The following is a 26,790-nucleotide window of genomic DNA, read 5'->3' as shown; positions in this document are numbered from 1 at the left end:
AAACAAAAAAGTCTAAACTCTTGGCTGCAGGACTGACCATGAGTATTTGTGGAGACCATTTTTGGTGAGAGAACTGGAAATAAGCCTTTTGTGGTCCCAAGTTCACAATGATATCCACAGCTCCTGACCTCAATTTAATTATTACTAAATGACTTGATTATTATTAGGTTCATTTAAAAGTTATTCTAATGTGAAAGACATCAGAATTTCTTATCTAAATGTATTTGCTTAAATTTGTTGAGCTTTGACCAGAAGCTACTGGTTCCACTTTCTTTTCATGCTCCATGTGTTCCATTTGGTCCACTTTGTCACTTTCCTGTCGAATTTCACAGAGGTCCATAGACAGGGAGGGGACTGAGTCTTACTGTTGATTAAGCAAATGTATGTGCATTGTTCTTTCACGATCTCATCTGCATGTGTTTTGAGAAGGTTGATAAGGTAGAGTTTTGGCAAGAAATCACAGAAACTGAAGTCACTTCGCGTGTTTCAGAGGATGACTGTAGGGAAGCAAGCTTCTGGGGGCTCTTTGTTCAAGTGTATGAGAAGCTCTAAAAATATTTATGCACTCTGGCTGAAAATTCTGCTCTTATGGCTTTATCTTCAGGAGATAATCAGATAAGCACTAAATTTATGTACGGAGTATGTTCACTACAGCAGTAATTTAAATAATTAACAATTGGAAGCAACCCAAATACCCAGTAATAAAGGATTTAGTAAATCAGTTATTGTGCTTCACAACACAATGAGATATTAGGCAGCAATTAGTGTTTATAGGAATGATCCATGACATGAAAAAAATGTACCCAGTATACTGGCACCTAAATCAGTAATGTAGGTAAAAATGGCCTACGTGACATAAAATGTAAGTGGATATATGTGTGCATGTGTATGTGTGTGTACAGGTACAACCAAAGGCTTACAGCATCTGTCGCTGAGAGCTGAGGTCACCCTGCTATTTGTTTTCGCACACTTCTGAATTTTCTAAGCTTTCTTAAATGAATGTATATCACTTTTATGCTCATAGGATAAATATATATTTTTATTGTTGGAGAAGAATTATGTGAATATTAACCTGATATTTGAAATGCAGAAGTATTTTTCTAAGCGTAAAAGCAATCCAGATAATCTTAAATAATAGAGATTTTCGTAGACAAATTTCTTTATTAATAAATATTGTTAAAAGGCTAAAAACAACCTGTTATAAATATTTTCTACAAATACTACAGATACAGATTTACTACATTTTCTTAGCAAACATATGTGTGATATCATTTTTGTTTTAAAAATGTATATAGGTAAATGTAGCCGGGCACAGTGGCTCACGTCTGTAATCCTAGCACTTTGGGAGGCCGAGGCGGGTGGATCATGAGGTCAGGAGATTGAGACCATCCTGGCTAACATGGTGAAACCCCGTCTGTACCGAAAATATTTAAAAAAACAAAAAACTTAGCCGGGCATGGTGGCATGCACCTGTAGTCCCAGCTCCTTGGGAGGCTGAGGCATGAGAATCACTTGAACCCGGGAGGTAGAGGTTGCAGTGAGCTGATATCGCATCACTGCACTCCAGCCTAGGAGACCCAGCAAGACTCCGTCTCAAAAAAAAAAAAAAAAAAAAAGTATGTAGGTAAATGTAATAATAAGAAAGTACTAGAAGAAAATACACTCTACTGCTATCATCGTTTCTATCTGGGAAGTGGAGGTGCTTTTACAGATACTTTTTGCACTTTTCAGTTCTTTCCAGCTTTCTGCACAGAGAGCTGGCATGTGTTTGGCAACCAGGGGACACACAGGCGTCCTAGAGAGTGGCTCTGAGCACATGGCCTGCTGTCTGCGGCCTGGCGGCCTGCTGTTGAGGGAGGCTCTGGGGCAGGGCTCTGCAGAACTAGTTCTCCATCAGGGATTGGTGATCATATGGGCAGTTGTCTAGAGAGAGTGTAGCAGATATATTTTAGGCAACTTCACTACCCTGGTGAGAGGCCAGACAGACTTCCTGTGTCCAGTTCTGATAATGAGAGTGATCCATTCAGAAAAAAGGAAAGTAAAAATAGTGAATTTTAAATTTTTAATAAGTTCATGTGCTATCATTGAAACAAAAATCATTTTATAAATCATTACAAGTTGATAGTGAGTAAAGCCCATCAATGTAATTTTATAAGATTGAAACATGAGTATATGTATCTGTATTCACACATACCTGAAGTATGATCTATCTTAAATAGAAAAGTGAAATAAAAAATACACACTGTGGGCAGAGGCTGAATGTCTAAAGGGAGGAAACTTGCTGTCGAGTGTCTGGAAGGAGGGAAGGGGCTGGCTGCTGTCCCAGCAAGGGAGCACAGCCGGCACAACACTTAGGTTGGATGACAGGCCCAGGGTCCAGCTAAGGGTCTGTGGGATCTGCATTTCCTGGCCTTGTCAGTCATGTCATGGCCATGCCACTTTTGAGGGGGAGGAGTAAAGAAGTCCACCTGCTGACTGCTTCCTTCTTCTTTCTGCTAAGGCCATCACTGAGAGTGGTAATTATTTATAATAGAAATGGTGATTACTGGTGGATTCTGCGATAGGAATTAAGTTGAATCTTCCTTGCCCGTCCTTTTCCATCATAAGCTGTTTTAAACTCTAGCTCCCTCACATCCTGCTTCTTGTTGGCACTGTAAAACTCTCAATTCACTCACCTGGAGAGGGTGAGTTAATGAGACACTGTCCCCCAGATCTGGAGAAATTCAGAGTCAAGGCTGTTCCCCTCCTGAAGTCAGATCCTTGCTGTGGCCTATTTAGGTTTTAGATAAAAACATAGCATTTGCTCATCTTCCTTTATTGAGATCTGTTGAAGTCTGAGCTCCTGTTAACACATGTAGCAAAAATGGAACCTATGAGCAAATTCCTAGGAGCTGCATTTCCAGGGGTGTCCAGCTGTGACCCACCCCCTCCCCCAGTGTTACCCCGAGTCATGAGAATGCAGTCTTTGGAAGTGGTGGGCTAAAACACTCCACAGGGTGGTGCATGGGGGTTGCCCCCACTCTGCTGCTTTCTGCTCTCTGCTTGCTTATCCTCTCCCAATGGGGCAGCCCCAGAAGCCAACACTGCATGTTGGAAGGAGTCCCAGCCCTGCCCCTGCCAAGCGAGGTGGGGACAGCTGGGAATCTCGCTGCCTTCATGGTGGCGGGCCAGGCTGCTTTGTAACACGAACATTAAAACTGATGTGAGGTGTTAGCGGTGTCACCGTTAAGTGTGAGAATGAGAAGCGGCGTGAGACGTGTAGACGTGTGGGCGGTGATGGGGAACAGCAAGGGTGCGGTGCCTCAGTGGGATCTAAAAGAGAACCCGCCCTCCCTCAGTTGGAGTGGCACTCTGTCTGCTATTGTTTTCAGGCTGTTGGGCTGTGAGGCTGCTCTGGTCTGAGAAAGTGGGTGGCAGGAGGACAAGACGGCCTCTCTGTAAGGGAGGCACTGACTCTCAGGAGATGCTGTCATTGGGATACTACAGTATTCCATGAACTTCCTCTATAACTTAAGTGATGAAAGTTACAGATAATAGCTCAAATAAACTGTTTCGAGCAGTAAGTATGGCAGTTTGTATCATGGTTAAATCTGCAGAAGGTGTAACATTTTGCTTGCTTTTTTTTTTTTTTTTTTTTTTTTTTTTGCCCTATTACTGGCTGTGTTTTAAAAATATCTTTCTAATGAAGAAATTCTGTCATGGCTGTGTGATTTCCCCTGCGATGCTAGGATGTGTTTGCAGACCAGTGGCAATGCCAGAGCCTGGGCCCTGGGCTGCGGCACATCGGCTGGGCATGGTCTGTGGTAGCTTCCACCTGCGGCCTGCGCTTGGGAAGCGCCCTGAACTCTGAGCAGATGACTTCTGGTCAGACAGTTTCTGATGGTGCTTTTTTTCTGATTAATTGAATTATAAGTATCCTGTGGAAGGTTCAGGGTTTTCCCTTTCCCTTGTCCAATAAGAATTACTTCATTCTGTGATTTTTTAGAAAAGGAAGAGTGCCCACAGATGTGGAGGCACAGATGCCATGGGTCTCACAGCAAGCTTGTCCTTAACACCCCATTCTCCTTCAGGACCTGCCACTTAGGGAGAAGACTTTGGGGGCAGTGCCTGCCTGTCCTCTCTCCATCAAGCCTCTGCTGGGGGCCTGCCTCCACAGTGCTCTTCCCAGTCTCGGAGTGGCAGGGGACACACAGGCAAGGTTCTTACTGCCATGGGCCTTATTTCTAGTGGGCAGGGAGAGGGCCCACAACCAAAGAAAGTGACTTACAAACACAGCAGGCACATGCTAGACGGAGAGCAGGGAGGCTGAGCAGGAGGGACTGAGGGGCTGCCTGGAAGGTGGGCAAGGGAGACCTTTCTGAGGAAGAGGTGCTGGAACTGGGTGGCAGGAGGGAGCCAGGCATGTGTCTAGGCAGGAGGCGTGCATGGGGCAAAGAACTGATGGAGGAAAGGAAAGGAGGCAGGGGGCAGCTGGAGTGAGGAAGCCAGTGCAGGAGATGAGGTCAGGAGGGCAGGCCCCCTTAGGAGGTCAGGTGTCACCCTCAGGGCAGTGGACAGCATGGCCCCAGACCCCACAGCACAGGCTCACCCTGGCTGTGGGAAAGGCACTGGGGCACAGGTTTGGTACGAAGGCCACAGGTACCCAGGCAGTGTGGTTAGGCCTGCTGAGATGTCATACGTGCTGAGGCCACCAACAGGACTGGAGGGAGGACTCCGACCTGACTCCGAGGGGCCTGAGCAACTCAGGTGGGATGACTTGGGGAGGGTCAGGTCCAAGGTGGGAGGGGTTAATGATTTGGTCTTGGACTTTAGGTTATAGACGTCCAAGTGGCTTGGCCAGGTAGGCAGTGGATATGGGAGCTCATGGGGGACAGCAGGGGCAAGGAGATTAATTTAGGAAATTATCAGTAGAGAAAGAGAGCATGGCTATGGACTGGGTGGGCTCACCTAGGAGAGGAGCAGAGGCCCAGGTCCAATACCCAGAGGCCTGTGGCTGGAGCCCAGAAGAGACTGGTGTGGTTGGAACTCCAGGTGGGGCTTGCTCCACTCCATCCTGGGTGCTCATGCCCCAGACCTCTGTGTGCTCAAGGAGTGTTGGCAGCATCCTGACTGGCCCTGCTCACATGCCCCATCCCCTGCTTTCCCCTGTCAGTGGGTTGCAGGCCCATGATCCCGCTAGGCCTGTCCATCTGTCTCTGTGTCGCAGACAGTGACGACCTTTCCTGATGTTTGTGTCTCCCACTTGAAGCCTGCCTGTGTTTCTAGTGCCTTCCACCACGGCATTCAGGATGTGGAGGACAGTGACCCGCGTGTGGCTCCCATGGCTGGTCTGGCTGGTCTGGAAGGCATGTGTTGCGCTTTCCTGGCCAGATCATCTTTTCATGTGCTTATTTGCCATCTGTATATTTTCTTTGAAGTACCTGATCAAATATTTTGCTCATTTAAAAAACTGGGTTGTTTATTTTCTTATTGGGCTTTGAGAATTTTTTCTGTATATATTCTGGATGCAGTCTTTTATGGGGTATGTGTTTTTCAAATATTTTCTCTCAGTCTGTAGCCTGACTTTTCATTTTTATAACAGTGACTTGAAGATGAAAAATTTTAAAATTTGGTAACCTCCAACATCAGTTTTTTTCTTTCGTAGTTCATGCCTTTTGTATCATGCTTAATAATTCTTTGTGAAATTGAAGGTCTTTAAGATTTTCTCTTCTTCATTCTTCTATAAGCTTTATAGTTTTGACTATTACATTTAAGTCTATGATCTATTTTGAATTAATTCTATATTGGATGCAAAGAAAATGTCAAGGTTCTTATTTTCTTGTTTTTTAAAATATAATGTCCAGTTGTTCTAGCACCATTTCTTGAAAAGATGATCTTTTCCTCATTAAGTTGCGTGGGAAACTTTGTCAAAATCACTTGTTCGTATGTGTGTGTTTTCAGGAGATCTGGGATTTGTTTTAATCCAGTGTGCTAAGACATGAGACATAGAAATGACTGTCATGAAGGAAGAAAGTGTTTGTACCCACAGCTCCCTGGAAACAGGAGCACGGCTGCCAGGCAGGGCCACGCGGGAAGCACCGGGTAGGTTAAGAGGCAGAGGGAGCAAGGGGACAACGTGGGCAGGGAAAGCCTCACCGTGGTCTCCACAGGACAAATGGGTGAGGCACGGGGAGCAGGCTTGGGAGTGGCAGTTTGAATCATTTCAGCAGGCCCTTGGGTGTAGAGTCTGTCCCTAGTTGTCTGGTGCCTGGCCTTGGGTGATTGGGGCAGGTGGGGAGTGGCCCCATGTGAGAGGAGGTGGTTGGGGTGTGGGCTCTGGATTGGTGGGTTTATATTTGAAAGGTACACTCTAGGGTGGGTTGTTTGCTATTTCTAGGAATTGGCTAACGCTTGGAGGGCAGTCCCTCTGCTGACCCTGGATGTCAAAGCATCAGATACGGAAAAGGAAAAACATGGTTAATACTGTGTGCAGACTATTTCTGGACTGTACTCTATTCCATGGGTCAATTTATTTATCTTTATAACCAGCTTTATAATCTTGAAATCGGGCAGTATAAGCCCTCCCATTTTGTTCTCTTTTTCAGAGTTCTTTGGCTGGTTTATTTCCTCGGTATTTTCATACAAATTCTAGAATTAGATTAGTTCAGGTTTTGATTGGGGTTGCACTGAATTGATAGATCAACTTGTGGAGGTTGGTATCTTGTTAAAGGAAGTGCTTGGAGGAGACAGTGTAACTTTGTTCCTGAATTTAGGGGTAAGCATTCAGTTTTCACCCCTGTGTATACTGTTAGCTGTATGTTTCAACTGGAGGTCCTTTATCAGGTTCAGCAAGAGTCCTTAAATTCCCAGGTTGCTGAGGATTTTTATCATGAGTTAATGCTGAATTTTGTCAAGTGTTTTCTCTATATCTATTGAGATGATCATATGGTGTCTCTTTTTTGTTTATATGGTGAATTACGTTGCTTGTTTTAAAAAACAATAGTAAGCCAGTTGCATTTCTGGGTTAAAACCCACTTTATCTGCATGGATTTATTTTATATTGTTGGATTTTTATATGCTAAAATTTAAGAATTTTGGCATCTATATTTCTGAGGAATATGGATGTATTTTCTTCTGTGTCTTTTTCTGATTTTGTATCATGTTAATGCTTGCCTTATAGAATGAATTGGAAAGTATTCTCTCATCTTCAGTTTTCTAGATGAGTTAGTAAGAAATCGATATTATTTCTTCCTTGAATATTTTATAGAATTCACCTGCGAAGTCATCTCAGTCAGCTCTTTTCTTTGTGGGAAGGTTTTATCTTGAATGCAGTTTCTTTGATATATATATATAGGATTATTCAATTCTCCTTGAGTGAGTTTCGATGATTTGATTCTTGTAAGAACTTGCTCCATCTAAGTTGGCAGATTTACTGACATGCAGAGTAGTTCATAGCATCCGCTTATTGTATTTATTTATTTATTGAGGTGAAATTCACTTAAAATGCAGTTAGCCGTTTTAAAGTGTACAATTTGGTGCATTCAGAATGTTGTACAACTAGTACCGAGTTTCAGACGTTTTCAAAACTTGTTTATTACCACAGAGGAATACCTCCCACCCATTAAGTAATCACTCCTGGTCTCCCCCTTTCCTTATGCCCTGGAAACCACTAACCTGCTTTTTGTCTCTGTGGACTTGCCTGTTCTAGATATTTCATCTGAAGAGATAATGCAATATATAACCTTCTATGTCTGGGTTCTTTGACTTAGCCCCATTTGGAGGTTCATCTGTAACACGTGCCGTACTTCACTCCTTTTGATGTCTGCAGAGTACTCCATTGTACCCGTACGGCTATACTAAACGTGTTTACCCATTCATCTGCTGATGGACATTTGGGTTGTTTCCCCATGTTGGCTATTGTGAATAGCACTGTTAGAAACAAGGATCTGCTTAAATCTGTATTTTTAATTCTTTTGGGTCTGTACCTAGGAGGGGAGTTGCTATCGTATGGTGATTCTATGTTTAACTTTTTGTGGAACTGCCAGACTGTTTTCCACCCTAGCAGCACCATTTTTCATTTCCACCAGCGCCATTTTTCATTTCTACCAGCGATGTATGAGGTTGCCTGTTTCTCCAGGTCCTCATCAACACTTCCATTAGACTTTTTTGATTATAGCCATTCTGGTGTAAAGTGGTATCACATTGTGGTTTGACCTAATTGTCTTTATAATATGTTTTGTGTCTGTATAATGTTCTATTTCTTATTCTTGATGTTGGTAATTTCGGCCTTCTCTCTTTTTTCTTGGTTAGTGCAGTCAATATTGTTTGCCTTGTTAAAGAACCAACTTTCGGTTTCATTAATTTTCTGTATTTTTTACTTCTATTTATATAATTTTAGAGACAGAGGCTTGCTCTGTAACCTTGAACTCCTTGGCTCAAGTGATCTTCCTGCCTCTGCCTCTCGAGTAGCTAGGACTACAGGGATGTTCCACCATCTACCATGCCTGGCTAATGTAACAGAATTTTTTTCTGTAGAGAGTAGGTCTTGCTATGTTGCCCAGGCTGGTCTCAAACTCCTGGCTTCAAGTGATCTTCCCATTTTAGTCTCCTGAAGCAAGTATTTTTAAAATGGCTTTCAGCTTATCGATTTCTATTCTTTATTTCCTTTCTTCTGCTTACTTTGCTCTGTTACCACCGGAGTTGGTTCCTTCTTCCCGGTGGGTTCGTGGTCTCGCTGGCTTCAGGAGTGAAGCTGCAGACCTTCGCGGTACAGCCGTCCTGTCCCGTATACTCTTCCTGCATTCTTACCATCCCCCATAGATTCAGAGGGATTTGAGAATCAGCTGTGCCCCAGACTTCAATGAGGCTTAGGACTGTGGGTCAAGGTTCAGGGACCCTGCGGCTCTAAGTCTTTATCAGTATTGTGTATGTTCCAGACTCAGTTTAGAATTGAATCACTTTTTGTGGATTTTTTTCTCTGGGAAACTGTCTTTGACCTTCCCAATAACTGATTTATGAACATGTCTTTTTAATAGATGACTTTGGTTTGATAAAATTTGGTGTCTAAGGTGAAAGATGATTGTGATTTCTGTCTCTCTTTGGAAAGCCTGTGATTTCCAATTTTAATTGTTTTTTCCTTCAACTGTTTACAGGACTGTCTGCGAGAGAGAAGCTCCCCACGTGGTTCTGTGTAAGTAGTGCTTCTTATGATGCTGTCACAGGCGATATTTTTAGACTAAACGACTCTTTCTGTGTCAGCAGAGTGGAAGCCGTGTGTCTCTGCCTTCCCCCTGGATCCTGGTTTTATGTCTCATGAGGAACCTGCCTCAGGTCACACTACTGCCAAGAGCATATAGTGTGAGTGACACGCATTTTCCGTTCTTGCTTCTGTGGAACCAAGATTTTCAAAGAGGCAGTTTCCTCTTTCTCTGGTAACCTTTCTTCACAGTTAACCTGACCATGTAGACCAGCAGGAGCTGGAGGGCCAGTTGTTAGCACTCTTGGAGCCTACTGCACGCCTTTGTTCTTGTGCCGACAGTGCCCCCTGCCCTATAGTGCCTGTGTATGCGGTGGCCGTGATGGCACCACAATGCCTGAAGCCACACGGTGCGTGGGTGACATCTGTGGAAAGGACCTGGCACCAGCCAGCACACAGCAGCACACACCTGTCTCAGACAATGCACTGTGGTCTCAATTCTAGTTTTGTAAAACTACCTCGAGATGACTCCTTTTAAAATTATCCTTAAGATGTCTTTCTTTTTCTAAAGCTTATAAATGTCATTTTCAAAACGTTTTCAGCAGGAACTTAGTGTATATTTGCAGTTTTGCGTGGAAAACTAATGTAGTCATGATGGCTGCCGATGCTGGTGAAGTAGTACCAGCCACCCTGATTTGGTAACTTCCATAGAATCACTCCCTTCATCCTCCCAGTGCCCCTTTGAGATAGGGATTGTTATTCCCTGAGGCTTGGCGAGGTGAAGTAACTCACTCAGGTTATCTTGGTGACAATGGTGGGGCTGGGATTTGAGCCAAGTCTTCCATCTTCACAATAGTAGAGTAAGAAGAGCTGCCTTGTTGATGTGATGTTGGTCGGAACTCCCAGTGTGTCTTGCCTTCCTGGTGTACTTGATGGCAGCCCTGGGCTGCTGTGAGGTCCTGGGCACAGTGCATCCTGAGGAGACAGTTCTGCAGTTCCTGCCCACCGGCTTCCAGAGATGTCAGCTGCAGCAGGGCAGCGCCCTGGTCAGAGAGATGGCATGGGGAGTTGGCAGGGGGAGCCCCTCGGAGAGATGGCATGGGGGGGTTGGGGGCCCGTGCATGTAGGTGCTTGGGCTTGCAGGTGACTGGAACCCTAATATCCTAAGAGGAGAGTTCTTACCAACAAATTACTTGAACAAATACTTTGTTTGTTCCTTCATTTGTTTAGCAGATGTTTACAGTGTGCCTGCGATGTCCCAGGCACACTGCCAGAATCCTGACATCCTTGCCGGGGACTCGAAAACATAAATCTAGTCAGTGAGTTCATTCTGTGGCATGTCAGGGGCTGACAGTGGCTGTGGAGGAAACGGAAGGGCAGGGTATGGGATCCTGGTGCCATGTGAATAGGCCGTCAGTCAGCCCTGAGACATGGGGCATCTGTGTGAGTCTTGCCAGAGATGCAGGTGTGAGCCCCTTGGTGCAGGAGGTAAGTAAGGGGCTGCAGGGCCAAGGATGTTTTGAGCAGAAGTTCGGGTCTGACGTGCCTGGTGCATCCATGGAGCAGTGAGGAGGCTGCAGGGCAGGAGGTGAGAGTGCGGCTGGGGCACGTCAGGGGCCTCACAGGTCATCCTGAGGCTGCTCTCAGTCCGCATGGCATTGGGGGCTAAGAGGAACCTACCAGCAGGGTGGGTGTGGGAGTGGGGAGCCAGCCAGTCTCTTCTCTCTGCTAAGTTATTGTTGTGGCTGTAACTAAAGCTTCTGTAATACCTCCTTCTTGGAGGAATCCAAATCGCTGTTGCCTTGGGGCCAACTTCGTAATCTTACAGATCTGGATCTAATTTTCACCAAAATCTCAAGGGAAGAGCCTTTGGGACTCAGGCAGATAACAACACCTGTTATGTGCTGTTCCCATTTTCTCTTTGACTTTGGCGTTGTCCACATTCTTCTTCTGAGCCTAACTGTAGGCTCTTCAGACCCAGCCTACAGTTCTGGAAATAAACCAGTGTGCTGGGGTGGGGCGAGCCTGACCTCCTGCAAGCCGTGCCCTGGCAGCCAGGCTGAGAGGCAGAGCAAGCAGTGCAGGTGGAACCATCGCCTGCCAGCACGTGGGTTCTGGAGGCTGCAGCAGGCAGATTCTGGAAATTCCCTGAGGCCTGTGTGCAGTACAGACAGGGAACTTTTATAGGCACCTGTGGCCCCTTCTGCTGTTGGGAAGGGAGGTGCTATGAGCACTGAGCTGGTTGGAACAGAAGGGCTCTCCTCTCGTGGGCTGTGTCGAGTGAGTCCTGCAGCTTCCCCCTGTGGGATTCTGGGGTGTGGTGATGAAGCAGCGCAGAGCTCATCTGAGTGGATGTTTCCCAGGGGAGCCAGTAGTTTTGGGAGCACTTGGTTTTTCCATTCCCATGTCTTGGAGAACTCTTCCCCCCTCCTGAGAGAGCGATAAACGTAGGCCTCATGGAGAAGCACAGGTGGGCCTTCCCTGGGCTGTGTGTGGTCTGTGCGGACCTCTGAGGGCCACTTCATTTTGCAGGTAAGGACCCATCTCCCATAGCTGGTTAGTGCCAGAGCCCACTCCTAGCCCCATCTAGGGGCTGTTTTTCCGCTACAGCAAGATGGGGAAATAAGTAGTAATGAACACTTTGTTGAAGATTTTTATTTACTTTGAGGTCTTTTATTTCTTGTAATACTGAGTTGGTTATTTACTTCTTAGAGTTTTTGTTTGTTTTTTTGTTTCTTGAGACAGAGTCTCGCTCTGTTGCCCAGGCTGGAGTGCAGTGGTGCCATCTCGGCTCACTTCAAGCTCTGTCTCCCATGTTCAGGCCATCGCCATTCTCCTACCTCAGCCTCCTGAGTAGCTGGGACTACAGACGCCCGCCACCAGGCCGGCTGATTTTTTGTATTTTTGGTAGAGATGGTGTTTCACTGTGTGAGCCAGGATGGTCTCGATCACCAAGAAATTGAGAAAGAAGATGACAGAACTTTGAAAGTTGGAAGGCAAATGGACAAACAGAGCAGATCTGAACCTACAAAGCTGAGAGGTGCATGTGAGTGTGAGTGTGTGTGTGGTGTGTGTAGTGTGCGTGTGTGTGAAGTGTGTGTGCCTGTGTATTTACCCATGCAGGTCTGTGTGTACACATGCGTGTGTATGTGTGTGCAGGTGAGTGTGTATATAGGTGCGCACACCTGTGTGTGTGGAAGGTGTGTGCGTGCGTATGTGGTCTCTGTGCATCTGTTGTATGTGTGTGTTGAGGGGACTGGGAAGTGAGTTTCTTGTGTTGCAGACAGTGCCCCCACGTCTTGGGAATGGCGTTACTGTGCGGCTGAACATGGGGAGGCAGTGGAGGTAGTGTTGACATAGGAAAGCTGTGGAAAACCTGTCTGAGAAGGAGTCAGCCTCTCAGCCCTCTCCTACCCATTCTGGTTCCTCCCTGGAAGGTGACCTGGGAGCCTGCCGTGTGTTGGGGGACTGTCCTAAACGGAAAGCAGGGCACAGAATAGCTTCACCCCAGCCCCTCATTTGGCCCCAGAACACTGGGAACCTAGGAACAGACGCAGGAGGGAGGGAAAGGAGCCACTGGGTGGGTGAGGAAGCTGGACGCTGGGGCCCTGGAGTGTGGCTCCAAGAAAGGCTTGGAGGGTGATGTCAGGATGAGTGGGTCTGCAGTGGTCAGCCCCAAGGCTAGGAGTTTGGAAAGAAATCAACCTAAGTTCATAGAGCACCAAGCAAAGCAGTCGGGAGACCCTGATTCCCTGCGAGAAACAGAAACAAGAAGGGAGCTGCAGCATGAGGTGTAGGTACCAGGTGCACAGCCGGCGAGGGGAGTCCTGGAGAGTGGGGAGGAGGGCGAGGTAGGGGCTCAGGAGAATTGGTGCTCATCTTTTATAGCAGGAAGCTAACAGCTGATACATAAAATTGTAAGATCACGAATAGCAAATACAAACTCAGTGATTAGAAATATGGAGATAAAGAAATGCCAAAGGAGGCTAAGAGCTCAGGGAAAGATTGTGATGTGGGGGACGAGGGGGGGCAGGGCCACTGCTTTTCATAAGCTTTCTCGAATTATTTGCTTTTAAAAACTGTATATTTATAGTTTTATTAAAAATAAAAAATTTTAAAGGTTATATGGGCAAATATTATTTTATAAAAAATTGATGAACCTCAGGGCCTAAGCTCCCTTGCTTGCCCTGCTCCTGCCAGGTCAGACTTCCACTGCCCTTGCCCTCTGGTCCTCTCCACTGCACAGGCCCAGCCTCTGGCTTGGTGAATCTGAGGCAGATCTTTCTACTCAGGTTGCTTGAGCTCTGCAGCGTTAGGCCTGGTGAGCACCTCTTGCCCAGTGCTCTAGGGGCTGTGGGGAAATTTCAGTCCAGACTATCTGCGTCAGGTATTCAGTACACACTTCCGTGCCCTGCTTTTTAACTGAATAGTATTCTGCAAAGTGTTCGACCTTACCTAGTTTGAAAACATTATTTTTAGAAGGTTGCATGGTTTCCCATGTATGGATCTAGGTATCATTTATTGGATTATTCCCTTTTTGTTTATTTTTTTCTGATTTCCACTAATATCCATAATACAAGGTAAACATCCTTGTGCATAAATCCACAGCAGCTTCCTCTCTTTTGTAGGCAGTGTTCACACCTACAGAATTCCTGGGTCAGAGGACACGGACGTTTAAAAGAGGCATAATGTGTAATTGCCAGGCTGATCTCAAAAGTGCAAGTTTGTACTGGAACAAGCTGTACCAGAGCACCTGTGCTGTTGTATCCTGACACACCAGGTGCTGCATATGTCTCCGTCTCAGAACGCAGAAGCGAACTGAACACACATGGCTTTAGCTCTTTAACAATAATGTAGTTTTCCCATGCTCATAAGCACTCTTACGTTATTGAAGATACTCTGCTTTTATGTTTGTGGGAGGAATTCTCCCCAGTTGAGTCACGCACCCTTTCGTCTCATCTGTAGCATTTTGGGTGGCTCTCAGTATTTTCCCTTGTGATGTCATCTTCTATTGTGTTTACATTTAGAAAATCCTTTTCTTGGGATTTAGTTAGGTGTATGTTCTTAGATCTAAGTTAGTTTTCTTATATTAGAAACACCATTTAGGCCGGGCGCGGAGGCTCAGGCCTGTAATCCCAGCACTTTGGGAGGCCGAGACGGGCGGATCACGAGGTCAGGAGTTCGAGACCATCCTGGCTAACACGGTGAAACCCTGTCTCTACTAAAAAATACAAAAAAAAGCTAGCCGGGCGAGGTGGCTGGTGCCTGTAGTCCCAGCTACTTGGGAGGCTGAGGCAGGAGAATGGTGTAAACCCAGGAGGCGGAGCTTGCAGTGAGCTGAGATCCGGCCACTGCACACCAGCCCGGGCGACAGAGTGAGACTCCATCTCAAAAAAAAAAAAAAAGAAACACCATTTATTAAAAATACTTCATTTTTCTAATGATTCATGTTGCAACTTCTGTTATGTATGCGTACCACATATGAAAATACTGTGTATTTTAGTGTCTGTTTCTGAATTCTCTAATTGACCTCTTTGTTCTAATGCTGGTACACTATTTTAATTATTTTAGTTTCATGGTGTATTTCCATATCTGATAAAGGTAACCAATATTTCAAAAAACATTTTGGTTATTCTTGGCTACCTACTTTCTAAATGAACTTTAGAATGATTTTCAAGTTTAAAAAGTTAATCATATTGAGGTTTCTTTTCAAATGGATCAGATCTGTAATTTAAATTATAAACAGCTGATATTTTAACAATATTTAAATAGTTTCCTATATATACAAGGAATTCCTCTTTCCATTTATTCTGTTATTAGCCTTCAGTTACATTTCATAGCTTTCTTGCTATGGGTTTTATCTTTCAAATTCTTTTCCAACTAATTTGTGTTACTTGGTTATTGTAATTGGGACTTTTCCCATTGCATTTATCAAATATTTAACATTATATAGGAAAACTATCAGTTTTTATATATTTGAATGTGGTCATGTGTTAAAATGGTTTTATTTGCAAGAGGGTTTTCGGGTGAAATTTGGCTTATTTTAACCTTGACCCAAATGCCTTCACCATGAAGTTTGCTTGCCGTAGCTATCTGATAAATATTCTTCATTAAGCTACAGAAGTTTTCTTTTATTCCTATTTATTAAGTTATGTGTTTTTTAAAATCGAAAATGAAAGCTGCATTTCACTAAATGTGTTCATTGCTGCTATTTAGGCGGTCATGTGATTCCTGCTTTTGTCTCTCAATGGAGTGAATTCTGTTCCTGACATTCCAAGTGTTGATTCTTGGAATAAATACTGTTAGGCCATAGCTCTTCCAATTATAATATGCTTCCAGTATCTTACTGGGACTAGAATAAGGGTTAACAATAGGGTTAGGACTAGAGTTAAGGCTAGCATAAGGGTTGAGGTTACTGTTAGTGTTCGAGTTATTGTAAAGGTTAGGATTAGGGTTAGTGTTAGGGTTATCGTGAGGGTTATGGCTAGGGTGATATTGCTCTATAAGGTTCTTTTTTTCTAATTTTTATATGATTTTGGTAATATATAGCTTGCTTTCATAACATGATTTGAGAATCTTCCCATGTTTTTCTATCCTTTATTTAAATAACAAATTTTTCTGTCCTCTGTTTAGAAATGCAATGTTATCAGCCTTTGATAGAATTCTACCTTTGATAGAATTCGTCTATCAAAGCCGCTAAGCCTGGAGTCTATTTTGGAGACTAATTTTTTAGTGTCTATATAATTTCTTCCATGGTTATTGGTTTTATACACATTTTCTTATACACCAATGGTTTTTTCTTAGGAAATAGTCAATTTTAAGCAAGTTTTTAGGTAGATAGGTAAAAATGTATATATGTTATATATACACACACATATGTATGTATGTAATATATGTGTTGTGTTCTTGTCATTTTCAGTCTTTTAAAATTTTAATTTAATTTAATTTAATTTTAATTTTAATTGTTTTTTTTTTAGAAACAGAGCCACACTCTGTTGGATATTGATCTCAGCTCACTGCAGCCTTGAACTACTGGGCTCATGCGATCCTTCCACCTCAGTCTCCTAAGTAGCTGGGACTACAGGCATGTGCCAACACATCTAGCTAATTTAAAAAATTTTTTTAGGGACTGGGGTCTTGCTTAGATACTCAAGCTGGTCTCAAACCTCTTGGCCTCAAGTGATCTTCCTGCCATGGCCTCCCAAAGTGCTAGGATTACAGGTGTAGGCCACCATGCCGGGCCTAGTTTTTCAGTCATTTTATCTGTTACTGTGTTCCCTTTATTTCGAATATTTATTTCAGCATTTTAGTCACATTTGTCTAATTTTTTCTCCAAAATAGCTTTAAGTTATATTGATCATTTATAATTTTACTATTAATTTCTCATTTTAGCATACATTATAATTATAATTCTCTTTTTCTTCAAGTTAATGCTATTATTTTAATAGTTTCCTGAGTGCTTCTTTGAACATTTTCATTTATTTTCCAACTAATGCATTTGACTCTCAATCTTCCTCTAAGACACTTTTAACTCTGTTCTACTGGCTTTATATGTACTGACCTGTTGTCACTCATGTTTTTATTCTTTAATTTAAAAGATTAATCTATTGGTAGTCCTGTCTAGGAGGACTATTCTTTTGTTGTTAGGTTTCTGCTTTTTAAGTATCATGTTTGCCCTGTGTGGGTCAGAGAGGGACTGGGCCCTTTGTGATTGTGGGTGTTTTGTAGGAGATGGCTGTGGGGGTTGGGGATGGAAGAGTGGCACCCACTGTGGGCATGTCACAGGCTGTCACAGAGCAGCAGGGTACAGTGTGAGCAGTGGAGAAGGTGCCCAGAGGGACCCCATGGGGTTTTATGCTGCCTGTAGTCCTGGGAGATGGAGTGATCGCATTGGAAGAAAAACAGTCTGGCGTTTGCGGGGAGCAGACAGACTTCTGTGTGAGACCTGTAGGAGATGTGCCATGGAGGCTTTTGGAATCCCAGCTCACAGCTGAGGGGGCGGTGTGGGGCATACAGAGAGCCATGTGCCAAGAGGAGGAGTTGAACCCAGGGGAAAGGGTAAGCCACAGAAACACAGAGCTTCCCAGACCCACCAGCTTTATTTCATAAGGTCAGATGCTCTTGTTGACATCATCGTTCCAGGATGGGAGGGCTGGGCTCTGTGAGGCCTTCCCTGGCCTGGGCTCTGGGTGGCCTGCCATTCTTGATGTGTGGTTTCTGTCTCTTGCTATGTTGTCATGACTGCAGAGGTGGAAGGAACCCAGGTGCACCTCATGTGTTCTAGCTTGTGGATGCAACAGGGGGCAACTTCATTTTAAGAATTGGAGGCCCAAGTTATGCTGACTTGTGTCATGGTATCTGAGATCAGGTGTGTCTAACATGTGCCAGGCGACCCTTTCTGCAGAGGAGCTGGGCAACACATTCTCCCGCTGGGCAGCCTTGGGCTCAGCCAAAGCTCTGTCTTCACAGACAAGGGGAGGAGAGGACAGGGGAAGAGCTTCTGCCTCCATAGGCAAGGATGAGGACATGGGAGGCACTGAATAGTGGCCAGGAGAGGAGTGAGTGAGGACGTGGGGTCACCCACGCTTCAGAGTGAGGCACACTTGCGAGAGTGTTGGCATTGTGTGAAGGCAGACATAGCGCCCACACGGTGTTGTGTCAGCATCACTGGATCAGTCCGTTTTCAAACTGCTATGAAGAGATACCCTAGACTGGGTAATTTATAAAGAAAAAGAGGTTTAGTGGACTTAGTTCCGCATGGCTCGGGAGGCCTCACAATCATGGCCGAAGGGAAGGAGGATCAAAGGTGCATCTTACATGGTGGCAGGCAAGAGAGCGTGTGCAAGGGAACTGCCTTTTTATAAAACCATCAGTTCTGGTGAGACTCACTCACTGCCATGAGAACAGCATGAGAAAAACCCCCCCCCATGATTCACTCACCTCCCACCGGGTCCCGCCCACAACACGTGGGGATTATGGGACCTACAGTTCAAGATGAAATTTGGGTGCAGACACAGCCAAGCCATATCAATTGCAAAGCCCACCGGGCATCCTTGTTCTAAGAGGAGCACCAGGCTGGGGGGTGAGTTCTGGGCCTGCTGAGCCTTCTGGATTCTAGCCAGCACAAACCTGGCATTCATGGGCGCTGCTGTGGTGACGCAGCAGGGCTGTTCCAGCCCTCCCAGCCAAGACCCAGGGCCTGCGGGGATGGGCGGCACTATTGCACTGTGGAAATGTGGGCGCCAGAACCAGGAGGGATAGGGAAGACCTGGAGGTCTTGACCGGCTGGGGCAGGGCGTTTCCACATGCTCTCAGTCACAGAGGCTGAGGTCTTGCCCTTACCCCGCTCCTCGCCAGCCAGCAGAAGCTCTGCAGCCTCAGCGAATCTCAAGTTCTTTATTGGAAATGGTGTGGCACACCTCTCAAGGGAGGGCAGACTGCCATGGGCCCAGCGGAGGTCTCATGGCACTGGTGCCCTTCTTTCCTTCCTCCTCTGAGTTTTCTCCTTGGCTAGGTAGCGTTCCTTCTGGACCTTCTCCGCTTTGCTTTTTTCCCTCTCACAGGGATTTGGAGAGTGCTGCCCTCCCGGAGGTTGAGATCAGATTGCAGCCTGGCATGGAGGGATGATCATTTTTCGTGATGACTCATCCCTCCTCCGTGCCGTGCTGCCAGGCTGTCTGGCGACCCTGCGTGCAGAGACAGTGATGGATCTAGAGAGCCATTGTTGCTGGTCCGTGGTGGCCGGGGATGGTATGTCAGATGGAGAAGAATTTCCTCTGTGTGCACATTTAGACAGGTGGGAGTCAGCATTTCTGTGTGCTTTTATTTTACAAAGGCACTATCTGTTCGTTGGAGATGCAGCCTGTCTACTCTTGCTCGTCAGCGTGCATGGTGAGCCGCATCCATCCCAGTCTCCTGCTCCTCCCAGGCCTCTGTCGTCTTCCTCTGGATCTGCGGTGACACTTGACAGCTTACTTCATTCTGTGTATGTTCATGCGTTTGTGCCATAGGCCCTGTGCGAATTGTGTCACAGAGGCCACCCTGTCTTTGGTGATGAAGGGCAGTCAGTGATAGAGCTAGGTTGAGGCTTTCGGTGTGGGTATGAGCTTTACTCCAAGTGCTCTGGCCATTTTGCTTTTCTGAGGTACAGGCTGAGGTACAGCCTGACAGCTTTGTTCACCTGGTAGTGAGTAAATGGGTTTGACTTTACCCACCTGTTTCCCAGCCTCTGCCTTCGCAGCAAACCCAAGATGGGACTCCTCTGAACACGGCTGCATCCGCGTGTACCTTCTTTGCTGAGCTTCTGCCTCTGGCCACATCCAGCAGGGCTGGTTGCAGTTGGGGGCAGCTGTTGTTAGGAGCACAGCGGTGAGCTGTTGTCATTGTTCCCTTGTGTTAAGCTGGCAGAGTCTGAGCACAAGTCCTGGGAAGAGAAGTGTCCGGTAGGGACCCAGCTGGGCCGGTGGAGCAGGACTAGCCTGAGAATCCAGAGACTGTGTTCTGCTTCTGTCCCCTCTCCCAGATCACCACGTGACCTCGGCTGGGTTCCTTCCCTCTCTGTGCTGCTTTTCCATCTGTGAGACTGGGTTTCCTGACCTGTTCCTGCCCTGACCCTTGGGGGAAGGTTGCTTCAGCTTTTACAAAGAGGGCAAGAACCACCAATGTCTTTCTAGGAACAAACATATGACCTGTGAGAAGATGGTTTCCTTAATCATTACTATATTCGCTGCAAAGGTTCCTCACTTAATTCCTGTAATTCTCCAAAACCTTGGAGAATTAACCCTTTTTATCAGTAAAGAAACAGAAACTAAAGATGAGTCAGCATTGGAGCAGAGTCCAGCCCATTGTTCCCCCTTTTCAGAACCTTCTCTCCTTCGCTTTATTAGATTGTAAGAAGTTCAGATCTCAAGTACTCATGGTCGAATTACCACCCAGAGTCACGGATATTTTACTTGTTCACCAGCGTTTAATGAGAGTGCCTGTGTGAGCACCCCTCAGTCACGCTGCATCACCAGGAAGCACTTTTTCTTTGTTCCAGCTTGAGAAGGGAGGAAAGCACAGCAGATGAGAGCTGAAAGATGGCATTGGACTTGGCACAGGGATGGTCGAGAGGTCCTGAGTCACTTTGAGAAGGTGCAGAGGAAGCCAAATTGAGCCAGCTTGAGGAGTGAGGGAGAGGGAGGGGTGGAGATGGCTGTGTGAAATGTTTGACTCTGAAAACTTGGGGCCTACAAGGGAGGTGTTTGGGTTGCATCTTTAGTATTAGCTACTTGGTTATGTTTAAAGCCTGAAAATGAGTTAGTAGAGAAACTTTGAAAATTAAGAGACAGAGAACACGTGGGTGCTGCTAGACATTGGTCCCTGTGGAGTCAAGAAAGTTATTTGGAGGGTGGAGAGGTGCTGTTTCCTGGGCATAGGGGTGTCCTCTCATCACCACAGCACCATTTTACAAAACCCATCTTAATGCTACACCCCAGTATTTCCATTCCCTCAGTAATGTCTTTTATATTGTTTTCCCTCCAGCACAGGATGTGGTCTGGGATCAGGTGTTGGCACCTACTCGTGTGTCTGTCGTCTCTGTCAATCAGGAACATTTTCCACAGCCTTTCTGTCACTTTCATGACATTGACGTTTTGAAGAATAGTCTCTTTTAATAAGTAGACGTTTCCTCCTTTGGGGCATGTCCGGGGACTCCTGTGATAGGATTCAGTGGTGCACGCTTGGCTGGTGCCTGCCTCCATGGGATTGTGCTTCCTCAGGGCCTCACCTCACCAGGTGCAGAGCAACCCTCTGCCCCACCTTGGGGTGTGAGGTTGCTGACTCACTGCAGAGCTGTTTGGCTTCTCCCGACTTTGGTTACCACTCATGACTAATAAACCATCTGCAGGAAGCCCCTGGAAGACCATGCGGAAATCCTACATCTCGTGACATTTCCCGTGGACTTAGCCGTGGTTGGTTTCTGCCTAGACCCGTCTTTACTGTGATGGCTGTAAGTGGCGCTTGTGCAGCTCCCATGCAGACTTAGCTATCTGCTGGGAGCAGGCCCCTCCCTTCTTCCCCATTTGCTTATCTGTTCATCTCTTACCAACTTCTTGTCCTGGACTCCTGTGTCTTAATTCACCGCTGTCCTAGTGTCTCATTCATCACTGTCCTTGAGGATTTTGTGCTCAAATTCTCCTAGATTTGATCAGTGGGAGCCCATCAGACCAATTCCCGGTTCCTTCCCTCTTTAGTTCCCAGCTTCCTTTCTCTTCCTGCTACCATCTGCCTTATTTAAAGAAACAGTTTCCTAACTTTTCCATATAATGTTTCAGGCCCATCTTGTACCTAACCTACCCAGCCCTGGAGTCCACCAGATAGATGTTTGAAGGGCTCTAGTTTTTGTAGTGTGAAAATGTTATCAAGGAAGAATATCTGGGTACGAGGTAGGCTTATTGCTGTCAGGTGTCTTTGCTTCTGACACTGTTAGGGGTCAGAGCTGGGAAATACGTGCATGTACGCATTCACACCTCTGTGTAAACATACATGCATGTAAGTGTGTGTGTGTGTGTATATATATGCACATATACATGCATATATCTGCGTATATAAAACAGACGAGTCCCACAAAGTCCTTTCTTTTCCTGTTATCCCCACGCCTTGTACATGACAGTGATGTTCCAAGGTGGTCTCTCACCAGCTCCTGGAGCCACTTCTGCACATCTCTTCCCAGTTCTGTGTTTAGTGACATCATGGCAGTAGGTTGGAAATCGCCCACAGTGGGAGGGTTTGCACATGGAAGGAAACTGGCAAACACTACAGGCCGGGTCCTCCCTCCCACCCCAGGAGCTGTTTGTTAAACGTTTGCTGGCATACCTCTAGGCAAACACATTTTTACAATTAGCCCTCCATATGTATGTTTTCTGTTTCTCTTCTTTCTCACCTAAAATGTACATAATGTATCTTGCTACATATGTTCTCTTTTACTATTTTATTGTAAACAAATATAACATTACATTTGCTATTTTAGCTGTTTTTAAGTGTATAATTCAGTGGCATTAATTACATTCACAGTGCCATGCCACCATCTACATCTCCCTTTTTGTACTTTGTGTTTTCTATTAAACAGCATCCCTGGAGTCGCTCCGTACCAGGGCGGAGTGATCGTCCTCATTCTTCCTTTTGCTTCCTCTGCTGCCCAGTGCTGCATCCTCGTTTGGGTTTCGTGATGGTGGGATGATGACGTAGTTTATGATATTTTGCAGTTACACACAGTGCAGTGGTGAATAGCCTTGTGCATTTGTATTTGTGTGACTGTATCTCCTGGAAAGGCCTTAGCAGTGTGGTAGTTGGGTTCAGTGGCAGTGCTCCGTGCTCCTACTTCAGTTAGACAGTTGCAAATCCCCTTCAGGGGTGGCCACCGCCCTCACCACCCACAGCCACACCACGGGGTCTGTTCTTCAGCTCATGAATTTTTGCCAAAGTGATGCCTGAACAGTGTAGCTCAGTGTAGTTTTAACTTGCATTTCTCTTCTTGTGAGTGAAGTAGAACATCTTTTCATAGGTTTAAGGACATTTTTATGTCTCTTTTCATGTATTTTATACATTTTCTACACGGTTTTGGTCTTTTTTGTCCCCTCAATTTAAACATTTATTTATTTATTGGTATCTTAGGGATATTATTTATTTTCCTGTGGAATACATTGCAAATATTTTCTTCCTAGTATTTCTGTCAAATTTTCTCATGTAATTTTGCTGTGCCAAGGATTTTTTAATTTTTATAGTCAAATTTATCTTTTATCTAGATTTTTAATTCACAATTAGAAAGCCTTTTCTACACCCAGATTAAAGAGGAAATCACTCATGTTTTATTCTAGTACTTGTGTAGTTTAATTTTTTGTTAGTTTATTTTCATGAATTTTTCAATTGTTGATTTTTTTTCTATGGGATGTTTTCTGTTTCATTAATATATGTTTTATTTCTTCCTTTTGTTTTTTTCCAGTTCATGTTTCTGTTCTTTTTCAAATTTATGTTGGATGTTTGCTCATTGATATTCAGCTTTTTAAAAATGTAGATAAGCATTTAAAGTTGTACATTTCCCTCAAAGTATGTTGCAGTGCATAGATTTAGATATATAGTACTTTTATTATCCTTAACTTATAAATGTTATCTTGTTTCTACTGTGACTCCTTTTTTGGCTTATGAGTTACTTAGAAGTGTTTCTCAATTCCAAATACACAGAGCTTTAAAAACCATGTAGGCCGGGCGCGGTGGCTCAAGCCTGTAATCCCAGCACTTTGGGAGGCCGAGACGGGCAGATCACGAGGTCAGGAGATCGAGACCATCCTGGCAAACACGGTGAAACCCCGTCTCTACTAAAAAAAAAATACAAAAAACTAGCTGGGCGAGGTGGCGGGCGCCTGTAATCCCAGCTACTCGGGAGGCTGAGGCAGGAGAATGGCATAAACCTGGGAGGTGGAGCTTGCGGTGAGCTGAGATCCGGCCACTGCACTCCAGCCTGGGTGACAGAGTGAGACTCCATCTAAAAAAAAAAAAAAAAACCATGTAAAAATATACATTTATATATAAATAATTTTAAGTGTTTTAGTTTCTAAGTTCACTGCATTGTGGACCAGGTGATCTTTGTGTTTGTGGTCAAAGGGCAGCTCACATATGGTCACGTGTTATAAATGGCCTGTGTATCTGAGAGTGGAATCTATTCTACAATTTTGAATATATGCTTTCTGTATATGGCCATTAAGTGAAGCTTAATAATCTTGTCTTCTCTGTTCTCATAGATATTTTTCTCTGTGGCACCCTTCTGTAATCTCAGCATTTTGGGAGGCTGAAGGTGAGAGGGTTGCTTGAGGCCAGGAGTTCGAGACAAACCTAGGCAACATAGCAACCCTGTCTCTCCAAAATTAAAAAAAAAAAAAAAAAAAATTAGCTGAGCATAGTGGTGTGCACCTGTAGTCCTAGCTACTCAAGAGCTCAAGAAGATCCTTGAGCCCAGGCGGTCGAGGCTGTAGTGAGCTATGATCGTACCACTGCATGACAGCCTGGGTGACAGAGCAAGACCCCGTCTCCAAAAAAAAAAAAAAAAAAAAGGAAAAGAAAATGTTTCTCCAACTGATACATCAGCCACTATGACAGTTGTGTTCACATGTGCTGGTATGATTGGATTAATAGATTTGCCTATTTTCTTATATTTCTGTTCATTTCTGCTCTTAGGTCTATGTAAGTTTAGAATTGTAGTATCTTGCTGATAAATTGAACTTTTTAATCTTTGTATAAGGTAGTCTATCTCTGCTAGTGCTTCTTGTTTTAAAGCAAACTTTGTCTGATGTATTTGCCTAGTATATATTTTTCTTTCCCCTTTTTTCAGTATCTCTGTATCTGAGTTATGTTTTAGTGAAACTTTTAAAATGGGATGTAATGGATTTTTGTTTTATCCTTCCTGACAATCTTTGCCTTTTAAAGACTAGAACATTTACTTGACTTTCATTTATTTTAATTACTTATAATCTGGACTCCATTATACCGCTTTACTTTGGACTTTCTCTGTAGCTCAACTGTCTTATTTTTTCTTTCTTCCCTTCTTTTGATTGACAGATGACTGTTTTACCCATCAGTTTTCTCCTTCACTGTGTAATTTTGATTGCTCTTATTTTTGTGTTTGTCTTATATGTAGGTTTAATTTATCAGGGTCCAGAATCAGTCCGTACTCTGTCCACATTCCAGAGAAGGCGGGAATCTCACAGTGCTCACCTCTGATGATTCTCTCCTGACTTGAATGGCATTTTCATTCTCAACTGTTGTATTTTTAATATCGTGCAGCCTTCTCTAACATTTTATACATTGGTGCCTGTTTAGATTTACTCATATCTCACAACATTCATTACTATTTGTTGCCACTTGTACCACAGATAATGCTGCTTCTAAAATGCATCGTGGTGAGAATGTGGGTAAAAAACTATTTTTAACTGAAACCTTCTACCTTTTTTCAAAACCTGTATTTTATTTTTAATTTTTAATAAGTAAAATATATTTTACTTATTAAGTCATTCTGAAATTGTTTTACCCAAGACTTCTTTCCAAAATTAAATTTTCATGGAAAATATTGGCATGTGGCATAGAAAAGCTTGGACTACAAGTTTAGGAGTAGTGATGAGTCTTTGCTCAACATATGTATAATATTATCATAATGAAAATGGTTATGATAAGAGTAGTTCAAGTACCCGGTAAAAAATTGATGCTGAAAAACCAAGAAAACTTTTAAATTGTGTCCTGGAAATCTAAGGTATTGACTTATTTGTTGTATCTTTGCCGGTACAGTTTTTTTTATTTTGGTGATTAATGTCAGTGGCTCGTTTCTTTTGCCGTGGTTGTTTAAATTAGGCCTGCTAACCTACCCAAATCTGCTGGTCTTTCTATTTGTGACCCACCAGAAATTATCTCAGATTTTCAGCAGCATTTAAAAAATATTCCTTGTTGACATAGCTAGAAAATAGCTAGAAAATATTCATGAGTTTTAAATTTAGCATGACACCTTGTGTCTTCTCACAGCCACATAAAGACTTAAATGGTAATTGCCTGTGTATCCCACATTAGAGTTTAGTAGAGAGTTTGAAAATCTAGTAATAGAGAAACTAATACTAACTCCTGCTCCTCTGGGTTGAAGTTCTTAGAGTATGGAAGAGATTTTATTCTACCGTCTTTGGCTTCCATTGCTGTTGAGAAGCCATCTTTCAATTTAAATAATACTCAGTTCAAGGAATTTCTTTTAAAATTCTGGTTACTTTTAAGAACTGTATGTCTTTGGTGTTTTACAGTTTTACTATGGTGTATTTAAGTGTAGATTTCTTATATTTATCTTGCTTGGGCTTGTTCTTGGTATCTTGTTTAACATCAAGTATATTGATATAATTTACATAGTATAAAATTCACCCTTTTAAGGATACAGTTTCATGAGTTTCGACAAATATATGCAGATATTAGCTGTCCACACAATCATATTATATATAGAATATTTTCACCAGCTCAAAGTTCCCTCCTGACCCTTCCCCTGAAGCCCCTGACAATCGCTGACCTGTTTAACTGCAGCTCTGCCTTTCTCAGAATGTGGAATCATACAGTATGTGACGTTCTGATTCTGCTTTATCCCTTGCCCATGATACTTTTGAGATGCATTCATACTGTTGCTGAGCAATTTTTGATAAATATGCCACAATTTATACATCCATTCACCTATTGATAGAAAGTTGGAGATTTACAGTTTTAGAGATTATGAATAAATCTGCTATAAACTTTCTTGTACCGGTCTTTATGTGGATGTATGTTTTCGTTTTTCATAGGTAAATACATAGGAGTGGGCTTTTCTAGATCATATGGTAAGTGTGTGTTTAATTTTGTAAGAAACTCCCAATGAACGCATTGTCCCAAGTTGCTGCAGCAGTCAGTGTACATTCCCACAAGCAGTGCATGAGAGTTCCTGTTGCTTGTGAAATAAATGGTCAGCATTCAGTGTTGTCAGCTTTTACAATTTTCTCCTTTCTAGTGGGCATGTAGTGGTATCACATTACAGTTTTAATTTGCATTTTCCTGGTGACATGTGATATGCAACCTTCCTCCCATGC

This window comes from Rhinopithecus bieti, unplaced genomic scaffold (genome assembly GCF_001698545.2).
Source record: "Rhinopithecus bieti isolate Rb0 unplaced genomic scaffold, ASM169854v2 scaffold_18153, whole genome shotgun sequence".
Taxonomy (NCBI): Eukaryota; Metazoa; Chordata; class Mammalia; order Primates; family Cercopithecidae; genus Rhinopithecus; species Rhinopithecus bieti.
This window is presented reverse-complemented; position numbering follows the sequence as displayed.